The sequence below is a fragment of the Cervus canadensis genome, chromosome 7, assembly GCF_019320065.1.
Source record: "Cervus canadensis isolate Bull #8, Minnesota chromosome 7, ASM1932006v1, whole genome shotgun sequence".
In the NCBI taxonomy this organism is placed as follows: Eukaryota; Metazoa; Chordata; class Mammalia; order Artiodactyla; family Cervidae; genus Cervus; species Cervus canadensis.
Window position 1 is genome coordinate 66151180 of NC_057392.1, and position 20527 is coordinate 66171706.

Here is a 20527-nt window from a genome sequence, read left to right on the forward strand (position 1 = left end):
ACTCCTTGGAAGGAAAGTTATGACCAACCTAGATAGCATGTTTAAAAACAGAGACATTGCCAACAAAGATTCATCAAGTCAAGGCTATGGTTTTTCCAGTGGTCATGTATGGATGTGAAAATTGGACTGTGAAGAAAGCTGAGCACCGAAAAATTGATGCTTTTGAGCTGTTGTGTTGGAGAAGACTCTTGAGAGTCCCTTGGACTGCAAGGAGATCCAACCAGTCCACCCTAAAGGAGATCAGTCCTGGGTGTTCATTGGAAGGACTGATGCTGAAGCTGAAACTCCAATATTTTGGCCACCTCATGGGAAGAATTGACTCATTGGAAAAGACCCTGATGCTGAGAGGGATTGGGGGCAGGAGGAGAAGGGGACAACAGAGGATGAGATGGCTGGATGGCATCACCGACTTGATGGGCATGGGTTTGTGTAGGCTCCAGGAGTTGGTGATGGACAGGGAGGCCTGGAGTGCTGCAATTCACAGGGTTGCAAAGAGTCGGACATGACTGAGTGACTGAACTGTACTGAACACAGTGAAAGGCTTTAGTGCAGTTAATGAAGCAGAAGTAGATGTGTTTCTCGAATTATCTTGCTTCTCCTATGATCCAATGGATGTTTGCAATTTGACCTCTGGTTCCTCTACCTTTTCTAAATCCAACTTGTACATCTGGAAGTTCTCAGTTCATGTACTGTTGAAACCTATCTTGAAGGATTTTGAGCATTTGTCTTCTATGTCTATGAGTCTGTTTCTGTTTTGTAAATAAGCTATTTTGTATCATATTTTTAGATTTCACATGTAAGTAAAGTCATATATTTGTCTTTCCTTGTCTGACTTATTTCCATTTATGAATGTAGGTCCATCCATGTTGTTGCAAATGACATTAGTTCATTCTTTTTTATGGCTGAGTAATATTCTACACACACACACACACACACACACACATACTATATCTTGATCCATTCATCTCTCACTGGACATTTAGATTGCTTTCATGTCTTGGCTATTGTAAATAGTATTATTATGAGCATTGGAGTGCATGTATCTTTTGAATATAGAGTTTTTTCTCAATATATACCCAGGAGTGGGATTACTGGATCAGATGGTAGTTACATTTTTACTTTTTTAAGCAATCTGCATACTGTTCTCCATAATGGCCGTACCAACATTCCTACCTACAGTGTAGGATGTTTTCTTTTTGTCCACCGTCTCTGGAGTATTTATTATTTTTAGATTTTTTGATGATGGCCAGTCTGACCAATGTGAGGTGATACCTCATTGTAGTTTTGATTTGCACTTCTCTAAAAGTTGAGTTATATTGAACATCTTACTATGTGCCTATTGATCATCTGTATGTCTTCTTGGAGAAATGTCTATTTACGTCTTCTTCCAAATTTTATTCCTTAGTTGTTAGAATTTTATAAACTTTACATTAAATATGATATTAAAATAACAGATTTTTTAAAGGATATATTTTTAAAAAACATGGTCATTTTGTATAGGACATGCAATTCAAATAATTACCCACCTGATACCTCCCTAGCACCCTTTAAGTGTTAGCTTTCTCTAAGGCTGAATATTAGCATCCCCTTGGGAATTTAGGAACAAAACAAAAATTCTAGACCAGACTTCTCATTTAATTGGTCTACCATAGGGCCTAGACATTAGTATTTTTAAAACTCCTCCCCCAGCCCAGATGGTTCTAATGTACAGCATGAATTTGGAGAAAATCTGCTTCTAAATCCGTCCATATCTCAGCTGCTCTTCATAATGCTCTAAATTGTTGGGCCTCTGCTTATTTAGTTTCTTGGTATTGTCTTAAATTTCAAGGTTACCTCTTGTAAATGCCAAGCTTTCCTTAGTACCATGGTGATATATAGAAAGACTACTTTATCCATCCTTCCCCCCTCAAAAAAAACCAAAGTGGATTTATTTGAAATTTCTAAAAGGAGTTACCATGTAAAACAAGAAGAGTATAATCTGTTCCTAGAAAGAAAGATAATGTATAAACTGTTCAGAGACAATATGTTTATGGATGAACCTGAATTTCAAACTTTGCTTTCATATGGTGATTTTATCCCCCTTTTCAACCAGATACTAGCTCTTTTCAGATTTCTGGATGTAAATACTATCTGTTCCATTTGGATATTTAAATTCCCATCAGTGGTTTTTTTCCTGTGATTCATTCTCCTACTTCTGCCCAGGCAGTCCACAGTATGCAATATTCTTCAGAAATATTATGCCTCATAGTTAAATAACTCCTGAATACAATCACAGGTAGCTGCAATATTTAGAAACAGGATTAGTTGAGTTACAGACACCCAGAATATAGTTGCTTAAATAGTATCATCATTCATTTCTTTCTCCTATAAATATAGGGATATATGACAACTGGGCTTCCTTGGTAGCTCAGCTGGAAAAGAATCTGCCTGCAGCGCAGGAGACCCTGGTTTGATTCCTGGGTTGGAAAGTTCTCCTGGAGAAGGGATAGGCTACCTATCCCAGTATGCTTGGGCTTCCAGGGTGGCTCAGATGGTTAAGAATCTGCCTGCAATGTGGAAGACCTGGGTTTGATCCCTGGACTGGTAAGATACCCTGGAGGAGGGCATGGCAACCCACTCCAGTATTCTTGCCTGGAGAATCCCCATGGACAGAGGAGCCTAGTGGGGCTACAGTCCACAGGATTGCAAAGAATTGGACACAACTGAGCAACAAAGCGCCTATGACAACTACAAGGTCTCTGGGATCCAAACTACTTGTCAATTTCTATCTTCTGTATTTAGGGAACAGCTGTTAATGCATGATCCACAATGAAATTCTAGTCATTATATTCAGCAGGATGGAAGAAAAGAATACTTTCTGCCTAATGGAACTTCTACTTGCCTTTAGTTTTCAAGTATTTGACTTCATGCCCACAGCACAATAAGAAAAGTTGGAAAATGTAGTCTTTATTGCAAATAATAAGATGTCCAGGCCAAAGAAAATGAGAATTCTTTGAGAAAGAAAATAGTTGCTAACATCAGCAGCTAGGGGTCTTTGTCCCAGAAAATTCAGCATAGCAAGCCAAAGTAGGATTTGAAATTAAGGGTAAGCAAAGCACTTTAGAATAGATTTTGATTCTATGAAAACAATCTCTTTCAAGGCCCCTCCACCATAGTAGGGTGAAAGTGTGCATGGAAGACAGGATGTATGCCACTCAGGGACCACTTTAGGACCCAGGAACTTATTTCCCCAAGCAGTAGGAATCTGTTGTCTATGGATTGCTTGCAGCCAAGTCCTTCTTTGGGGCTTGTTCTTTGACTAATGGAGTTGCCTCATCCACAGTTAGATCTCTGGCTCTGTTGACAGTGCATGTCTGATCATTAGTCACTGTAGAGGTAAAAAGATCTGCCAGATGCTTCAATTCTGGACAACTCTGTCACACCATCCAGGCTCCCAAATTCCACGGTGGGGTGGACTTAGGCCACTGTTGCAGCTTCATTTCAATGAAGATTCTCCTACTATACAATCCTGAATTTCTCACTTCCTGCTAGGTATTTTCTTTGAAAGCACTCAGTAAACCTGTGCATGTGAATCTCTGTCACAGAGATGTTTCCAAGAACCAAGTCGAAGAGAGTTGATACCAGGATTGGTCTTAGCTGGTTCATCAGCATGACAGGCATGAGGGCCTCATGTGGACAGAAAGTGGAGTACCACTAGCCTGTGACCTGCTCTATTGGTACCACTGAAGTGCTGCATTTCCTCTGAGAAGAACTGAAATGGCACATTCTTAGAAAGGAATGACTGAAAAGTGCAATGTATCATACTTTTGAGAAGTTTTGGAAAAGAAGAAATTTTAAGGACTGTGGAATCATTGACAGTCACTGGAGAAAAGTGCATTAGAGAAAAGACAGTAAAAATCTGAGGGCAACTACTTATCAATTTAAGGTGATGTTAAAACTCACAGATTCTCCTTACCAGAATATATAGAGTTTTTCAGCTTCTCTAGCAAGAAGACAGAACAATCTGAGGATTGGGCCCAGGACTTAAATATGTAAGGAAAGTAGAAATCCTATGAAATTCTAATTCTCAGCTGTATCAGTTCTGTTACGCCAAGGCCAGGTTCCGAATAAATCCTGAGTCTTGGGACGAATACATTTAAATCAATTCAGTTCAGTCACTCAGTCGTGTCCAACTCTTTGCGACCCCATGGACTGCAGCACGCCATGCCTCCCTGTCCATCGCTAACTCCCGGAGTTTACTCAAACTCAAGTCCATTGAGTCAGTGATGCCATCCAACCATCTCATCATATTTGGGTAGATGAACTAAAAAATCTTATAATTCCAGTTATCTCTAAACTCCCTAGACCAGTCAAAATGATTAACCCATATTAAAGGTTAGTGTTCCCCCTGGTTTGAAGACAGTACAGATGTCTCCTCAGCTTTCTAGTCTCTGCCCCCGTGTTATAGCCCTTCTCTACTCCTCACCTCATCTCCCAGGCATAATACAAATAACTGGGGTGAAGTTAAAATGTAACATGGCTGGAGAAGTGCTGGTCTGTCAAGGGAATAAATGGAAAACCTACTAAATTTGCTAAATGTGATAGCAAACACATATGATGAGAACCAGGAAAGTATGAATGAGTCTGGATTGCGAAGACTTTAGATTAAGGCAGGTAAAACTTAAAGTTGAATAGGGAAGAGAGTGTTAAAATGAGAACACCCTTTCATGATATAAAAGTTAATAACTTTATTTCCAAAGGACCTTAGGAAATGGTGCTAATATGTTACTAAGATATCCCTTAAAAGCTTGGTAAAAGAGATGGCCCAAATTAAGTGAAGTAGTGTTGTGTGATAGACAAAGATGAAGAGATCAAAAGGCTCAGAGTAGTGGGTAGGCTAGAGTCGATATACTGTTAAGATTGGAGAAGTCATCATTGGCTTCTTATATCAGTGAAGAACCAAAGGATCCTTCATTTACCAATGTGATAAGAGAACGAGCACTGTTGAGATGCACATGAGGAACTGTTCAGGTCAGAACTGACCATAAGAAATACTGTTACACAACTGGGCTTTCTTTTTTTTTTTTTTGCATTTCCCCTTATCCTTTTCTTTTCTTTTCTTTTTTTTTAATTTTTTTATTAGTTGGAGGCTAATTACTTCACAACATTTCAGTGGGTTTTGTCATACATTGATATGAATCAGCCATAGATTTACACTTATTCCCCATCCCGATCCCCCCTCCCACCTCCCTCTCCACCCGATTCCTCTGGGACTTCCCAGTGCACCAGGTCCAAGCACTTGTCTCATGCATCCCACCTGGGCTGGTTGATCTGTTTCACCATAGATAGTATACATGCTGTTTTTTGAAACATCCCACCTCACCTTCTCCCACAGAGTTCAAAAGTCTGTTCTGTATTTCTGTGTCTTTTTTCTGTTTTTGCATATAGGGTTATCGTTACCATCTTTCTAAATTCCATATATATGTGTTAGTATGCTGTAATGTTCTTTATCTTTTGGCTTACTTCACTCTGTATAAGGGGCTCCAGTTTCATCCATCTCATTAGGACTGGTTCAAATGAATTCTTTTTGCGGCTGAGTAAATTCCATGGTGTATATGTACCACAGGCTTCCTTATCCATTCATCTGCTGATGGGCATCTAGGTTGCTTCCATGTCCTGGCTATTATAAACAGTGCTGCGATGAACATTGGGGTGCACGTGTCTCTTTCAGATCTGGTTTCCTCAGTGTGTATGCCCAGAAGTGGGATTGCTGGGTCATATGGCAGTTCTATTTCCAGTTTTTTAAGGAATCTCCACACTGTTTTCCATAGTGGCTGTACTAGTTTGCATTCCCACCAACAGTGTAAGAGGGTTCCCTTTTCTCCACAGCCTCTCCAGCATTTATTGCTTGTAGACTTTTGGATAGCAGCCATCCTGACTGGTGTGTAATGGTACCTCATTGTGGTTTTGATTTGCATTTCTCTAATAATGAGTGATGTTGAGCACCTTTTCATAATAGTAATAGCAATGGGATTAATAGCATTTGGAAATAATAGGCACCATATTGAGTTGCTGAATCATCAGAAGAAATGTGATCATAATTACTGTAAAGGGTGACAAAATGGCATCTAGTGAAGGTATACTGATTTTCAGAAGGCTATGGATACAAATGTAGTTAATAGGACACAATGCTCTTAAGAGCAGAATAGATGGACAGCCAGTAAGAATATTGGGTGTTCAGAATTCCGAACAATAGAAATACATAAGACTTTTTTCAGTTTCTTGACCTAATGTGATTCTGTGACTCAGAGACCACTGTCCAAAGAAGAGGCAGAATCCCCTTGAGAAAGGACTCCAGGATACCCAAAGAATATATAGTAATAATTCCCCAAGGCCTTTTCAAAAGTACTTATGACAGTGCATGCAGATAACTGTATAATAGAGGTCAAGGACTGATGTGTACAGCATCTAAGTTGACATTAATACCTGGACTTGAGGCATCAGTATGATCTCCTTTTACCTCCATTAGAGTGAAGTTGGATGGAGTATAGGTAATAAATGGAGTCCTGACTCTTGTCTGGTTCTCAATGATTGTACTGGGGTCTGTGAACTCATGTGGAAGTAATTTCCTGGTCTTCAAATATGTAATTCAGTGAATATACTTGGTAGTTGGCAGAACCCTTGCAATGGTCCATTAGCTTTTAAGAGTTGTTATAGTGTGATGAGCCAAGAGGAGGCAGCTGAAACAATCCCTTCTCCTGGCCAAGATAGTATAAATCAATATCAGTTTCCAGGGGACATAGCAGAGATTAGTTCCATCCTAAATTATCTAAAGGATGCAAAGGGTTGATCCTCATACTATTCTCATTCAATTCATAATCTAGCATCTACAGAAGAAAATGGATCTTGGCAAATGACAAGCTGATAGCTGACTATCACAACCTCAACCAAATAGTAGCCCTGCTTGTAGCTACTGTGCCAAATATGGTACCTTTGTGAGAGAAGATTAACTCAGGAATGCAGTCATGATCAAGTAAAAATGTTTTATTCATCCTTTTCAAGAGAAATGATCAAAAATTTTATATTTATATTTATGTGGAACAAACAAGAAAATGTATTTAGCTTATATTTATATTTATGTGGAACAAACGAGAAACTGTATTTAGCTTCTGCTCCAAGGTTATGTTAAGTCTTATGCCTTAACTCAGAAGAGGCCTGGACCATCTGGACTTTTCTTAGGAGACAAAGCTCGTCTACTATTTTGATGACATTAAGTTAATTAAACAAGATGAGCAAGACATGGAAAGTATATTAGAGATTTTGGTAAGTTTGTGTATGCCCCAGAAGTGAGAGAACCCTGTATTGTTTCAAGGGCCTGAAGGGTATAAAGGCCTGGGGCATTCCAGGAAAACCTCCCCCAAAAAGGACAAAATTATCACAATTCATATTTTCCACACCTAAGAGGGAAGTAAAACACTTGGAAGTCCACATCAAATTCTGGAAGTAGCCTATGCCATACTTCAGAATTTGAGGATATAGCTCCTTTTCCTTCCCACCCCAGTCAAGACAATCAAACATGTCTTCAGACGTGGCCCAATGTCTGCTGGAAGGCAGAATTTTCCCTGATTGAGAACCATAGCTCTAGAGCTATCTGTAATGGGGAAAAGCACTATGTGGGTTTAAGACAAACATCAAATCATAAGAAAGACCTGTGGGGGTTGAGTATGAAGACGTGCTGTCTGCAGCAGAGATATACATCATTTAAAAGAGACCCCTGCTGAAAAAGACTCTAGGCAGTAAATATCATGATGATCAACATTCATGTTGATATATGACAGAAACCACACAACACTGTAAAGAAATTATCTTTCAATTGAAAATAAATAAAATTTAAAAAAATAACTAAAAAAAATCAAACCACCATGCACCCAAAACTTCTCTTGTTCTGGGTGTGACAGGTCCACAAAATTATGAGATTTGACTGAGATGAGATACATGTGGGGTCAAAAAGCATTAGAACAATGAGCTGCACAGATATTCCAAACCCTATGCTACCCAACACTATTCTTCTGTACCTCTTCCTCAGTTCATTCTATGGCCACGAGGGGAACTACTCATAACCAGCTGATGGAGGAGGAAGAAAGTGGAAATCGGTTAATAGATTAGTTGGTTCAGTTAAACACAGCAGAAAGTGAACTGCTGCTGCACTGCAGTCCTACTTAGGAGTAGAACTGAACAGGGCTAAAGTGGTCAATTCATATTTAACATAGTTACTAAAGCGATTTAATTTGAGAAAGGTTTTTCATCAGATACTCCAGGGAAACTGTAGCCATTACTTGATAACACATATAAAATTAACTCAAAATGAATCATAAACTTAAACATAAAGTCTAGATCTACAAAATCTCTAAAGAAAATATGTGACACCTTTATAATGTTTAGCGAAGCAAGATTTCTTACATAAAGCATAAAAAGCACAAATCATAAAATAAAATTAAACATTATAAAAACTAAGAATATCTGTTCTTTAAAATATGTAATCCTAAGATGAAAAGGCAAGCAACAAAGACATATATTTACAACAGTTATATCTGACAAAGAATCTGATATATGAATACAAAATGAATGCTTGCAATTTGATACTAAGAAAGCAAACTGCAATAAATAAATGGGTAAAAGATTTAAACAAATCTTTCAAAAAGAAAGATATACTTGTTGAATAAACATATAAAATATATTAAGCATAATATTTCATCAGAAAAATGCAAATTAGTTATCACAGAACATTCATCAGAATGGCTCAAATTAAAAGGCTAATGATGTCAAAAGTTGATAGGATGTGGAGCATTTGGAACTACATTTTATATTGGAGAAATTATGAAGTAGTTGTAAAGTTAAAAAAAGCAATATTTCAATTAGAAAAAAACAAACAAAAATAAATAAAATAAAATATACAACTTAAAAAAAATAAAGCACTTTCAAAAACACTTTGGAAATTTTGTTATATGTACTTGTAACAGAGCCAGTACTTATCTTCTACTTGTTTAAACAAGAGAAGCAAAAACGTGTTTCAAACAAATACTTGTGCATGAATATTTATGACATCTTTATTCTCAAAATCCAAAACGAGGAACAATGTAAATGTTCATTCAGTGACTGTATTAAGAATGTATTAATGCAGTTAAATGTTACCCAGGGAAAAAGCAATTACTGGTATGTAAACAACACATGTGAATCTCAAAATCGTCTTGCTTAGTAAAAAGGGTCAGACATAAAACAGAAGATGTGATAGGGTTTCACTTATACAAAATCTTAGAACACTACTTAAGATGGATAGTTCATCTAGTGATTAAATGTAAAAATACAATATTTCCAGAGCAAAATATGAACAATAGTTTTACAAATTCTATTTCTTATGATTCCTTCCCTGAGTGTTTCTATGTGTGTTTTGATCTCTGTTAGTTGGTGAGTTTCTTGAGAATAGGAAAACTTAATGTATGCTTCTCATTGTCCACTAACTTACCTAATATAATCCTATACTGATATTGATGATCACTAGATACTTTTAGTTGGGTTAATTTGCTTTACATACTATGATTATCCCCAAAATATTCCATGCTTCTTTTAACAGATGTTAATTTTCTTTCAGTTTGGGAATATTATTAAGTGCAAAGAGGAGATTAACTGTTACATTAGCGACCGTTTAGCAGGAGAGCAGAAGGTAGAAGTTAGGTGTTAGTGAGGTATAATTGTAGCTCACAGTGTGAGTGTTAATTGAATGTTATTGCTAATACCACAGTTATAACAGTAAAGTCACTTGTTAAGTGTAGAAACAACGTGATTAGGAAGCCAAAGCAGTGAATTAAAACAGGCAGGTAATGGAGGGTCTTGTTAGTACACCATCATTTTTTTTTTTTTTTTTTCCCAAAGAACTAAAATGGAATGTTCTAAGCCCCAGACAAGGAGGTAAAATATTTGTTGTGTTCAAGTTAACTGTTTTAAACTTTACGTTGGAAGAGAATATTGGAGTTAAATGAAGGATTTAATATTAAATATTGAATGAATTTTCTCTCTGAAAGGCAGTTACCACTCATAACTGTTGATTGAAATATTCTAGCACTTGATAAGTCTTGAAATTGTTGACTCAAATTTATTCTTTTAAATGTTTGTTTTGATGGATCATCTCCTAGTGGAACAAGTTTATATGAATATAAATTCATATAGATGAATATAGTTTTCATTCATATTAACCCCATACTTGTTGATAAAAATTGAGGAGATAATGCTCAATTTGAAATAATGGACTCCTTCAGAAAATAGAGATTAAGGCAAATGTAAATAATTTTATCAATGGATAAGAATTATGAAATAAAATCCAGAAAACATGCCTTGTTTATTTCACCAGTTACACATGAAACCATGATGATTATATACACTTTCTGATTTCTATTCTGTTCTCTCTGTTTCTAGGTATAGGGTGTAAATAGTGTTTTCATATGTCATGTAGAAGTCAGAATTAGTCATTTTTAGCATATGTGGGAGTTTTAGCATATGTGGGAGTCATATGTATGGTCATGCTTGAGGCATTTGCCTGCCAAAGCAAATGTAGAAATTCAATATTCTCTCTTAACAGTATACTAGTATAAAAAAACTCTTTATTATTTGATTCAAAAGGAGAGGTTCTCTGCACATAAAAGCTAGAATCAGAGTATCACTAGAGATGAGCACTTCTTTTTGTGGATGTAGAAGAGACTAAAGCTAACAAATCTCTCTTTCATGCTCCATCATCTCCTTTCTGTCTTTCTTTTATTCATTCTCTTTCTCATCTTGCTCTTTCTTGCATCATTAAAAAATGAATTTTAGATAGCAATGAAAATGACTTAATATAAAATTATCAAAATAGATGGTTGATGGGATTCAGTAGAGGGAAAGTAAACATAGTTCTATTATAAAGATGGTAGGGAACTAACAAACTAATGTGTATCACAGTAACCAGAAATACTAACAAGATACTCTTCCCCATTAATGCATTTAGAGCACCTGTATTTTCTACCCATGTATTCAAAGAGATGTTGACTGACTTATGTTTGGAATGATGTAATGTCAATTCACTCAGTAAAGAGGAAAGGTATATGTCAAAGGGGGACATGATAGGTGGAAAAACTAATTTTCTGTGTTTCAGACCCTAATTTTCACAAAATACAATATTTATAACATTTTTAGAATAGCTGTTTGAAGTCCTCTGGGTGCTATGGCAGCCTATATGACTGAAAGTTTTTTTTTCTTTAAACATTCCTTAAGATACCAGATAAAAGTTAATTTAGAAATTCTGTTTTAGAAGTTAGAATTCTATAAAAATCACAAGTGGAACAAATACTTTGAGTCTGATCCCATCTTTAGATTTTGAGCCCCTGAAGAGCTTGAATTGAATCCAGTCTTAATTCCCTCTCATCACTAGCACAGGACTTACATGTAATAATGTGAAATAAATATTGGTTTGATTAAAATGTAGCAGACTCTTTGTTTTGTTTAGTTTATTCTCTCATAAATGCAAACTGAGTGCTACACACAGATACTTAAAAGTTGTTAGATTCTTCCTGGAGGGAGAAGTACTTTTGTGATCTTAGGTATGGGTCTATTAGGAGGGGGAAAAGAAGAAAAGTAAGAAATTAAACAGTTGCATAATATATAGATATATGTGTGAATCTATCTGTATATCTGCACATGTATATTTAAAAAATTTCTTGTTTGATATATCCATGACAGCAGACACTGTTAGTTGCCTACCCAATATCTATTCTCCCTATCTTCTACAGCTAACAAAAATAATTCTTTCAGAGGCCCAAGTTGTCTGAGGAAAAACTAAAACTTGTATTCCCAGAATGTCTTGCAACTCATGGTCCTCATGCAAGTCAATTCTAACAAATAAGATAAAAAGAAGCATTATGGATGAACTATTATTATTAATTAAAAAAAAAAGATATAACCAGCCAACATGTGCCTCTGTCCTTCTGCTTTTTGCCTCCTGGTGGAATACCAGTCATTCTTCATGTGTGAGGGACAGAAGCCAAAGTAAAAAGGCCCCGAGTTCCTGAAGAAGCCAAAAATGGATCCAAAATTCTAGACCAGTACTGTTTACTTCTAGACTTATTTTATATGAAAAATATATACCCTAATTTGAATAACAGATTAGGAAGTTTTTTGTAGCCTGCAGCTGAATGCAACCTATATAATACATTAGCCTCTGGCTCAGAAGAGACTTAGGAGCATACAGATACGTAAAACAATATTATAAATAGTTTAAGGGGGTGAATGGAAAAAATAACATGGGCAAAATGATGAGTTTCCACATAAAGTCATTTCAGGAGGGAACAAAATGGTCATAAAGTTTTGTTAGAAGAGGCTCACAAGTTTGACTGAGTTTTCTAGGAGTCAGAACCAAAATAGAAGCATGCTCATAGTCCCATGGCTAAAGGAAAGCAATTGTATAGCTAAAGTCCAGGTATTCCTGATGCTTTGGTTCTAAAGTGGAATAGGTTGAGAAGGACCTGATATACAGAAAGGCAGGGTAGGGAGTAAACTGGTGGAGTGTTTAAGTAACAATGAGAGAGTAATCACAGTGGTAACGGTCAGCCACTTTCTGCTCCGCTGTGTCAGAAATGTGAAATCAATTCTGAAGTTACCTGGTAGTGTAAGAAATCTCACCCAACTGTAAAACAGTAAATTATTGGTTAAGGCTTTGATATAAACCTACTTCTTAAATCGTGAAACCCATTTATATATTATGGTGAGTGTAGGACCTCCTTGGGATATTCATGGCCCATCTATGTATATGACTTTGATAGTGCCAAGTAATTTTTTGAGTCTTAAATAATTTTCAGACTTTTAAAAAACAATAAACCCACAAAACTAATCTAGCTTCTACTAGGGAGCAGTGGGAGTCTTTGAGGCAATGCTTATCCTATTTTAGGAAAATTGCATGACAGACACCTGATCAAATTCAGGTCAGAGATATAAGATTGGGTGACAGAAAATGATATGAGACAAGGAAACACATTTGAAAGAAAACTTGGTAACTCCTTTCTCAGCACTTTCACATATTGTTAGGCTTCTAGGGCACTATGAAAAGGCAAGGTTCTTGTTCTTTCTGCATTTCAATACAGTGCCTTACAGATAGACTTGTATGATAGAATTTCTAGTGATTTCTACTTTTTCCTCCCTTCGTTTTATTACTTTTTAAAAAATTTACCATGATACATTGCACTAATTAAACTCAGCTAAGGTCTGATGGCTTGTCAGGATGAGAGAAATCTTTATGATAAAAATATGTAAAGCTATTTATACTAGACATGCCTTTTCTTCTAAATTCTTGGTGTTTGAGTTATAACCGAGATGAGATACTTTTGTTTTTCTCTCTGCTTTAATGAGTGCTCTACACCATTTGTAGCACACAGGATTGCACTGTTTCCCAATTAGGAAAGTATACAGGATGCAAGGCTTATTGTTATTCTACACATAATTGAGCCATGCATCTTCTACCATCATCATGGTTTTATTCCCTCAGAGATGCTCATTATCATGCATAGCTTTTGCTTTTTTGGAAGACTCAAGAATGTCCTTTGGGGGTTGAACCTCAAAGTAACTTGACATCCTCTTTAACTTTTATGGCAACTAAAGCATTGAGCTTTCTTACTCTGAGGAGTTGTGTCAAATTGTTATCATTTCTTTCTTTCTCCATCCATTTGTTAATACAATCTTAAATTATTAGGAGACCAGAAAAAGTGAGACGAAAACCAAAAGAAGTCATCTAGGTTTTGAATATATTTTTAATGTGTGTCTAAGTAAGAAGAGTAGATGCTTTTGAACTGTGGTGCTAAAGAAGACTCTTGAGAGTCCATCCTAAAGGAAATCAGTCCTGAATATTCATTGGAAAGACTGATGTTGAAGCTGAAACTCCAATACTTTGGCCACCTGATGCAAAGAACTAACTCATTTGAAAAGACCCAGATGTTGGGAAAGATTGAAGGCAAGAGGAGAAGGGGACGACAGAGGATGAGATGGTTGAATGGCATCACTGACTTTATGGACATGAGTTTGAGTAAGCTCTAGGAGTTGGTGATGGACAGGGAAGCCTGGAGTGCTACAGTCCATGGGGTTGCAAATAGTCGGACATGACTGAGTGACTGAACTGAACTGAACTGAAGTAGGAATAGCAATTTTTTTTTTCTCTCATGAACTAAGAAGTAGGTGTTCTATTGCAACAAACCTTTAGTACTTCATTAAAGAAAAAATAAATAACCATTTAGTTTTGTTATTTCTGAGAATTTGAAGCCTGAGAGATGTGTTGGTGGTGACTGAGATTACCTGTTTTATTTTATAGATGAAGTTGCAAGAACCAAAAGAGAGTTGAAGACACCAAAATTCGCAAAAAAAAAAAAAAAAAACCCAAAAAAATTAAAACCACAGACTGTTTTTCTAGGCTAACTGTGTCTAATGCATGTTACAGGATGCTAAAATGTTTCAAAATATATGAGTATTTAACACTGGTTGGGCAGAGAGAATTATCCAGATTTCATCCCTTTGCAGACCATCCTTCAGATCATCTGAATATGGTTTTCCTCATTCTCAAATGCTTGCTCATTCTTCATCACTTAACACATTGTTTCACATACTAGTATGATCATCAGAATCCCATAGGACCTGTCATATCATGCTTCTTATTCAATATTCAAACACATAATGACCCATAATTGCCCACAGAATGTGTTTTCATTGGAAGACCACTGGGATGGACCTTTTTTCTTCTTTCTGGATTGTATGTTGGAAAATCTCTGATCAGTCTTTTCCCAAAACATACCACTCCTCCTTTGTTTGGATTGTAAGTGTGCTGTCCTAAGTCATCTTATGAGATGTCCACCCAAGGGGAAGTGTGAGCCATTCATTAGGACCAAAGGGCTACTTGGAGTGTATGGTAGTATATAAAGAAATGATTGTGACTTTTACCAGTGCCAGAGGTGGCCTTGAAATGAAGTAATTGGTGGCCTGCTTGACTTAGAAAAAGTCTTTGTAAGCTAATTCATTTTAGCTAATCACACAGCTATGAATCATATTTATAATTGTGGAATAGATACACAAGTGTACATCTATATCCACTCAGATCTCCACTGCATCTCTGGAAATTGGAGATCCATGTGTTCCAGTTCAGAGTAGTGTTGCACTTATTTAATCATAGGTCGGTCTCTGAAAGTAATATTAAAATAACTCAAAGTCTTTACTTTTATTCTTGAATAAGTTAAAAGAGGATTCAAAAGATACAATTAACATAGTTAAAACTCCTTCATTTCTTTTCCCCTTGATTCTTTAGTTCCCTAAAGCCCTCTAAAATTCTTAATCCACAAGCAAATCTTCATATTCATGCCATTTTTTATTTTTCTCAGATAATTTCATTTTCTTGATCACTTTTGTCCCCATCAGAACACCTAATCATACCCATGACGCATCCTCACAGCCAACATTATGTTAACCTATGGAGCTCTCAGCAGCTCATTTCTGGGAGAAGTAGACTTTAATGTTTGCTGCCTTTTTTTTTTTTTTACCAAAATGAGCCCTATCTGCTTCCCTCCCCTTGTAAAATTCTGCAGAATTTGGGAATACATGATTGTTGTGTTAATAATTGTACATATATATAAAATATATATATACATATATTATTTAGTATTTCTAATTTTAAACATTTAGTGTAAAAAATACATACAATGAAACATAAAACAATATACATTACTACCAGCCAATGCTAAATAAAATTACCAGATCATTGTGCCTTTTTTTCCAGTCATATATAGATATATTTTTTCAATACATATGATACAATAACAGGATTTGGATTATGTTGTATGTAAAAATTTTTAGTTACAGTTATTCTGTGATAATGTTTTTCTAAGTACATTTTAAATGTCTCTGTAAAATGTGATTTTTAAAATGCTAGTGTTACATTTTATTATCTGAATATACCATAATTTTTAAACCATTCTCAGATATGTGGACATATATGTGAATAAACCATATTCAAATGAAATGAATCTTAGCAGTTTCCATTTTATAGAAAGAACAATCTGATTTCAATATCTGAGAGATTTACAAATACTTTTGAAAACTGTTTAGAACCTTCAAAGAACCAAAGATACTTTCAACTTCAAGAGAAAATGTTTGGTTGTAGAATGAAACTGGCTTGGGTCCAGTTAAATATTCTTTTAAGTTACTTAGAGTAAGTCAAGGTGTCACTTCCTCTATCCCAGTGGAGGAAATATAAAGTTATTAATGTCAAATTTTTTAAATTACATTTTAGTTTCAACTTGCAAAGTTCTTTTTTAAATTTTGTTTTCATGATAACCATAAGTATATGCTCATCAGAAGATATTTTATGCTCACTGTAATCATTCAATTACTTCATCAATCTAATGCAGACAGTACTTACCTTTCATGGTAATTTTATTCAGTATTTTTCAGTCCAGACACACTAAAAACACATTTTTTTAAACAAATGAAATTGAAACAGGCAGTGAAAAGAGGCTAAATCTGATGAAATTTTTAAGTAAATGCTGACTTCGATATCCAATTTATTTAGTCAACAAGAGGGCAATTGACAGGCGAAAAGAAAAATAATGTTTTAATCAGATTCTAAATTCATAGCTTAGCTCTGTGACAGAAGATCCCAAATAGTGCAGAATGATACTTTTCCTTCTCTGAGCCTCTTACTGAAGAAGCATTAAAAGTTGCAACTGTTTACCTTCCTTGTAACCTTGTAAAATTGGCACAGTCCATACTTTTCTGCTAAAGGAACTAAACAACCAAGAGGTTAAAATCATAGTATAAAGAAAAATGACACCAAGCATAGCCAAGATAAATTTTATACTATCTGATGCCAGTCTTGGTGAAGAAAAAATGCTATTTTGATAACAAAGACACTGATGGTGTCAAAGGTCAACAACCGTAGCTAATAATGTTCCTCTAATAATGATGATAATAGCAATAGCACTCAAGACAAAAGATTATCATGAATGGGAAAGTTTGAGTTTCAAAATTCATCACCATCATTAATTAAGATGTGGGAGTTTACTCAAGCAGCACCTCAGAAGCAGCCCAAATATCTGACTGTGGCTGCTCCATCACAGCTCAGGCCCCAGAGCATGCCAAGAATCCATGTGGGGTCTACCTGCCTGTCGAGTGATTCCACAGCAGAGCAGGGGCAGCAGAAACTGAGGGCAAGGACTGACACTAAGAAAATGAAGGAACTTGCGCCCAAGCCTGTTGGAGTGGAGTCATGGAGGCCTGCACCAGCAGGGCATTGGACCTCTGTCTGTGGCTGACATGAGCCCAGTAGTGGAGGTTCTTCAGCACTCCCTCATGGGGAAGCAAGGATCCTGGTGTGGGTAGAGGGAAATACACATACTCAAAGGGAGCAAAGCCAGCTCAGCTGACCCTCAGGACGTCTGCTCCTTGCCTGTGAGGTGGGTGACAGCAACTGAGTGGAGAGGAAGTCCTACCTCACACCCGGTGCCTCCTTTAGGCCATTTACCCCACCTGGTAGACTCCACCCACCAAGCTGAGAGCCGCCAGTGCATCCTGGGAAAGATGCGACTTGTCTCCACTTCTAATCCAGCTCTCCCACCGGGGGAAATGAAGACAGCCCACACAGGGATGCTTCCATATAAGATCACCCTTTCAGGACTGCAGTAGGCAACTTTTCACCTACAGGCATAGAGGCAGAGAAAATTAAACAAAACAAGAAGGCTATTGTCAATTGAAAGAGCAAGAGAAAAGCTCTGGAAAAAAAAGGTTGAATCAGAAATAATTTACCAGATAAATAATTCAAAGCATTGTTAATAAATAGGTTAACTAACTCAGGAAAAATAATGGATATACACACTGAACACTTTAATAAGGAAGTAGAAAATATGAAAAAGAGCCAATCAGAGATGTAGAATTCAATAACAAAAAACAAAACAAAACAAGTGGAATGAATAGCAGGCTAAGCAATATGGAAGAACACATAAGTGTCCCTGATCTTAGAGAAAAGCTTTTATGTTTATACTGTCTGTATTATATTAGTTAAGTGTGAGCTTGTCATATATGGCTTTTATTACAATGGGGTATGTTCATTTTAGGCTTCCCTGATGGCTCAGTTGGTAAAGAATTCACCTGCAATGCAGGAGACCTTGTTTTGATTCCTGGGTCGGTAAGATCCGCTGGAGAAGGGAAAGGCTACCCACTCCAGTGTTCTTGGGTTTCCCTGGTGGCTCAGATGGTAAAAAATCTGCCTGCAGTGTGGGAGACCTTGGTTTAAGCCCTGGGTTGGAAAGATCCCCTGGAGAAGGAAAAGGCTAGCCACTCCAATATTCTAACTTGGAGAATTCCAAGGATTGTATAGTACATGTGGTCGCAAAGAGTCAGACATGACTGAGCGACTTTCACTTTCACATGCTCATTTTATGCCAAAAACTCAGCAGTGGCCACAATATTGGAAAAGGTCAGTTTTCATTCCAATCCCTAAGAAAGGCAATGCCAAAGAATGTTCAAACTACTGCGCAGTTGCACTCATCTCACACGTTAGTAAAGTAATGCTCAAAATTCTCCAAGCCAAGCTTCAGCAACATGTGAACCATTAACTTCCAGATGTCCAAGCTGGTTTTAGAAAAGGCAGAGGAACCAGAGATCAAATTGCCAACATCCTGTGGATCATCGAAAAAGCACAAGAGTTCCAGAAAAACATCTATTTCTACTTTAATGACTATGCCAAAGCCTTTGACTGTGCAGATCACAAAAAACTGTGGAAAATTCTGAAAGAGATGGGAATACCAGACCACCTGATCTGCCTCTAAGAAATCTGTATGCAGGTCAGAAAGCAACAGTTAGAACTGGACATAGAACAACAGACTGGCTAAATAGGAAAATAAGTACATTAAGACTGTATTGTCACCGTACTTATTTAACTTATATGCAGAGTACATCATGAGAATGCTGGACTGGATGAAGCACAAGCTGGAAACAAGATTGCTGGGAGAAATATCAATAACCTCAGATATGCAGATGACACCACCCTTATGGCAGAAAGTGAAGAGGAACTAAAAAGCCTCTTGATGAAAGTGAAAGAGGAGAGTGAAAAAGTTGGTTTAAAGCTTAACATTCAGAAAACTAAGATCATGATATCTGGTCCCATCACTTCATGGGAAATATATGGAGAAGCAGTGGAAATAGTGGCAGACTTTATTTTGGGGGGCTCCAAAATCACTGCAGATGGTGATTGCAGCCATGAAATTAAAAGATGCTTACTCCTTAAAAAAAAGTTATGACCAACCTAGATAGCATATTAAAAAGCAGAGACATTACTTTGCCAACAAAGGTCTATCTAGTCAAGGCTATGGTTTTTCCAGTGGTCATGTATGGATGTGAGAGCTGGACAATAAAGAAAGCTGAGCACCGAAGAATTGATGCTTTTGACCTGTGGTGTTGGAGAAGACTCTTGAGAGTCCCTTGGACTGCAAGGAGATCCAACCTGTCCGTCCTAAGGAAATCAGTCCTATGTTCATTGGAAGGATTGGTGCTGAAGCTGAAACTCCAATACTTTGGCCACCTGATATGAAGAGTGGACTCATTTGAAAAGACTCTTATGCTGGGAAAGATTAAAGGTGCGAGGAGACGGGGATAACAGAAGATGAGATGGTTGTATGGCTTCACCAACTCAATGGACATGAGTTTGGGTAAACTCCAGGAGCTGGTGATGGAGAGGGAGGCCTGGCATGCTGCACTCCATGGGGTCACAAAGAGTCGGACACGACTGAGTGACTGAACTGAACTATTGAGAGTTTTTATCATAAAAGTATATCAAATCTTATTAAATATTTTTTCATCTATTCTGATATCATATTTTTAGACTTCATTTTCTTAATGTGATATAACATCTATTAATTTGCGTATGTTAAAATATCTTCACATTCTGGGAATAAATTTCACTTGATCATGTTGTATAATCCTTTAATGGGCTTTTGAATTTAATTTGCTAGTATTTTGTTGAGAATTTTTTATTCTATTTTAATTATCAATACTGATCTGTAGCTTTCTTCCCATTTGGGTGATGCTGGATGCTATGCTTCTAGGTTTAATAGGGTTGCTATCTCATCTTCTTGCCTGGGCCATAATCTGTGCTCAGCAGACAGGCAGGGCCATAGTCTGGACTTTGCTGCAATATGGTACCATAGTCTGGGGATTGAGGTTGTTCAGTGTCACTGTTTGAGCTCTCTGGCTAGGCAGGATCAGTGGCTATGTTCAACAGTTGGGCAGGGCTGCTGGCTTTGCTGTGCCTAAGCCGGGCTGTAGAATGGGTTTTGTGGCTAACTGAGGTTCTCTATTTAGATTTTTGGGTCTCCAGTGGCTGCTGTTTGATAGGAATGCTGACTTGCTTCCCTGCTCAGGTGGGCCAGAAGGTAGGTTCTGAGCCTGCCTGGCACCTCAGGCCACACTTCTTGGAGATGGGTGGATGGGGCAAGTGTGG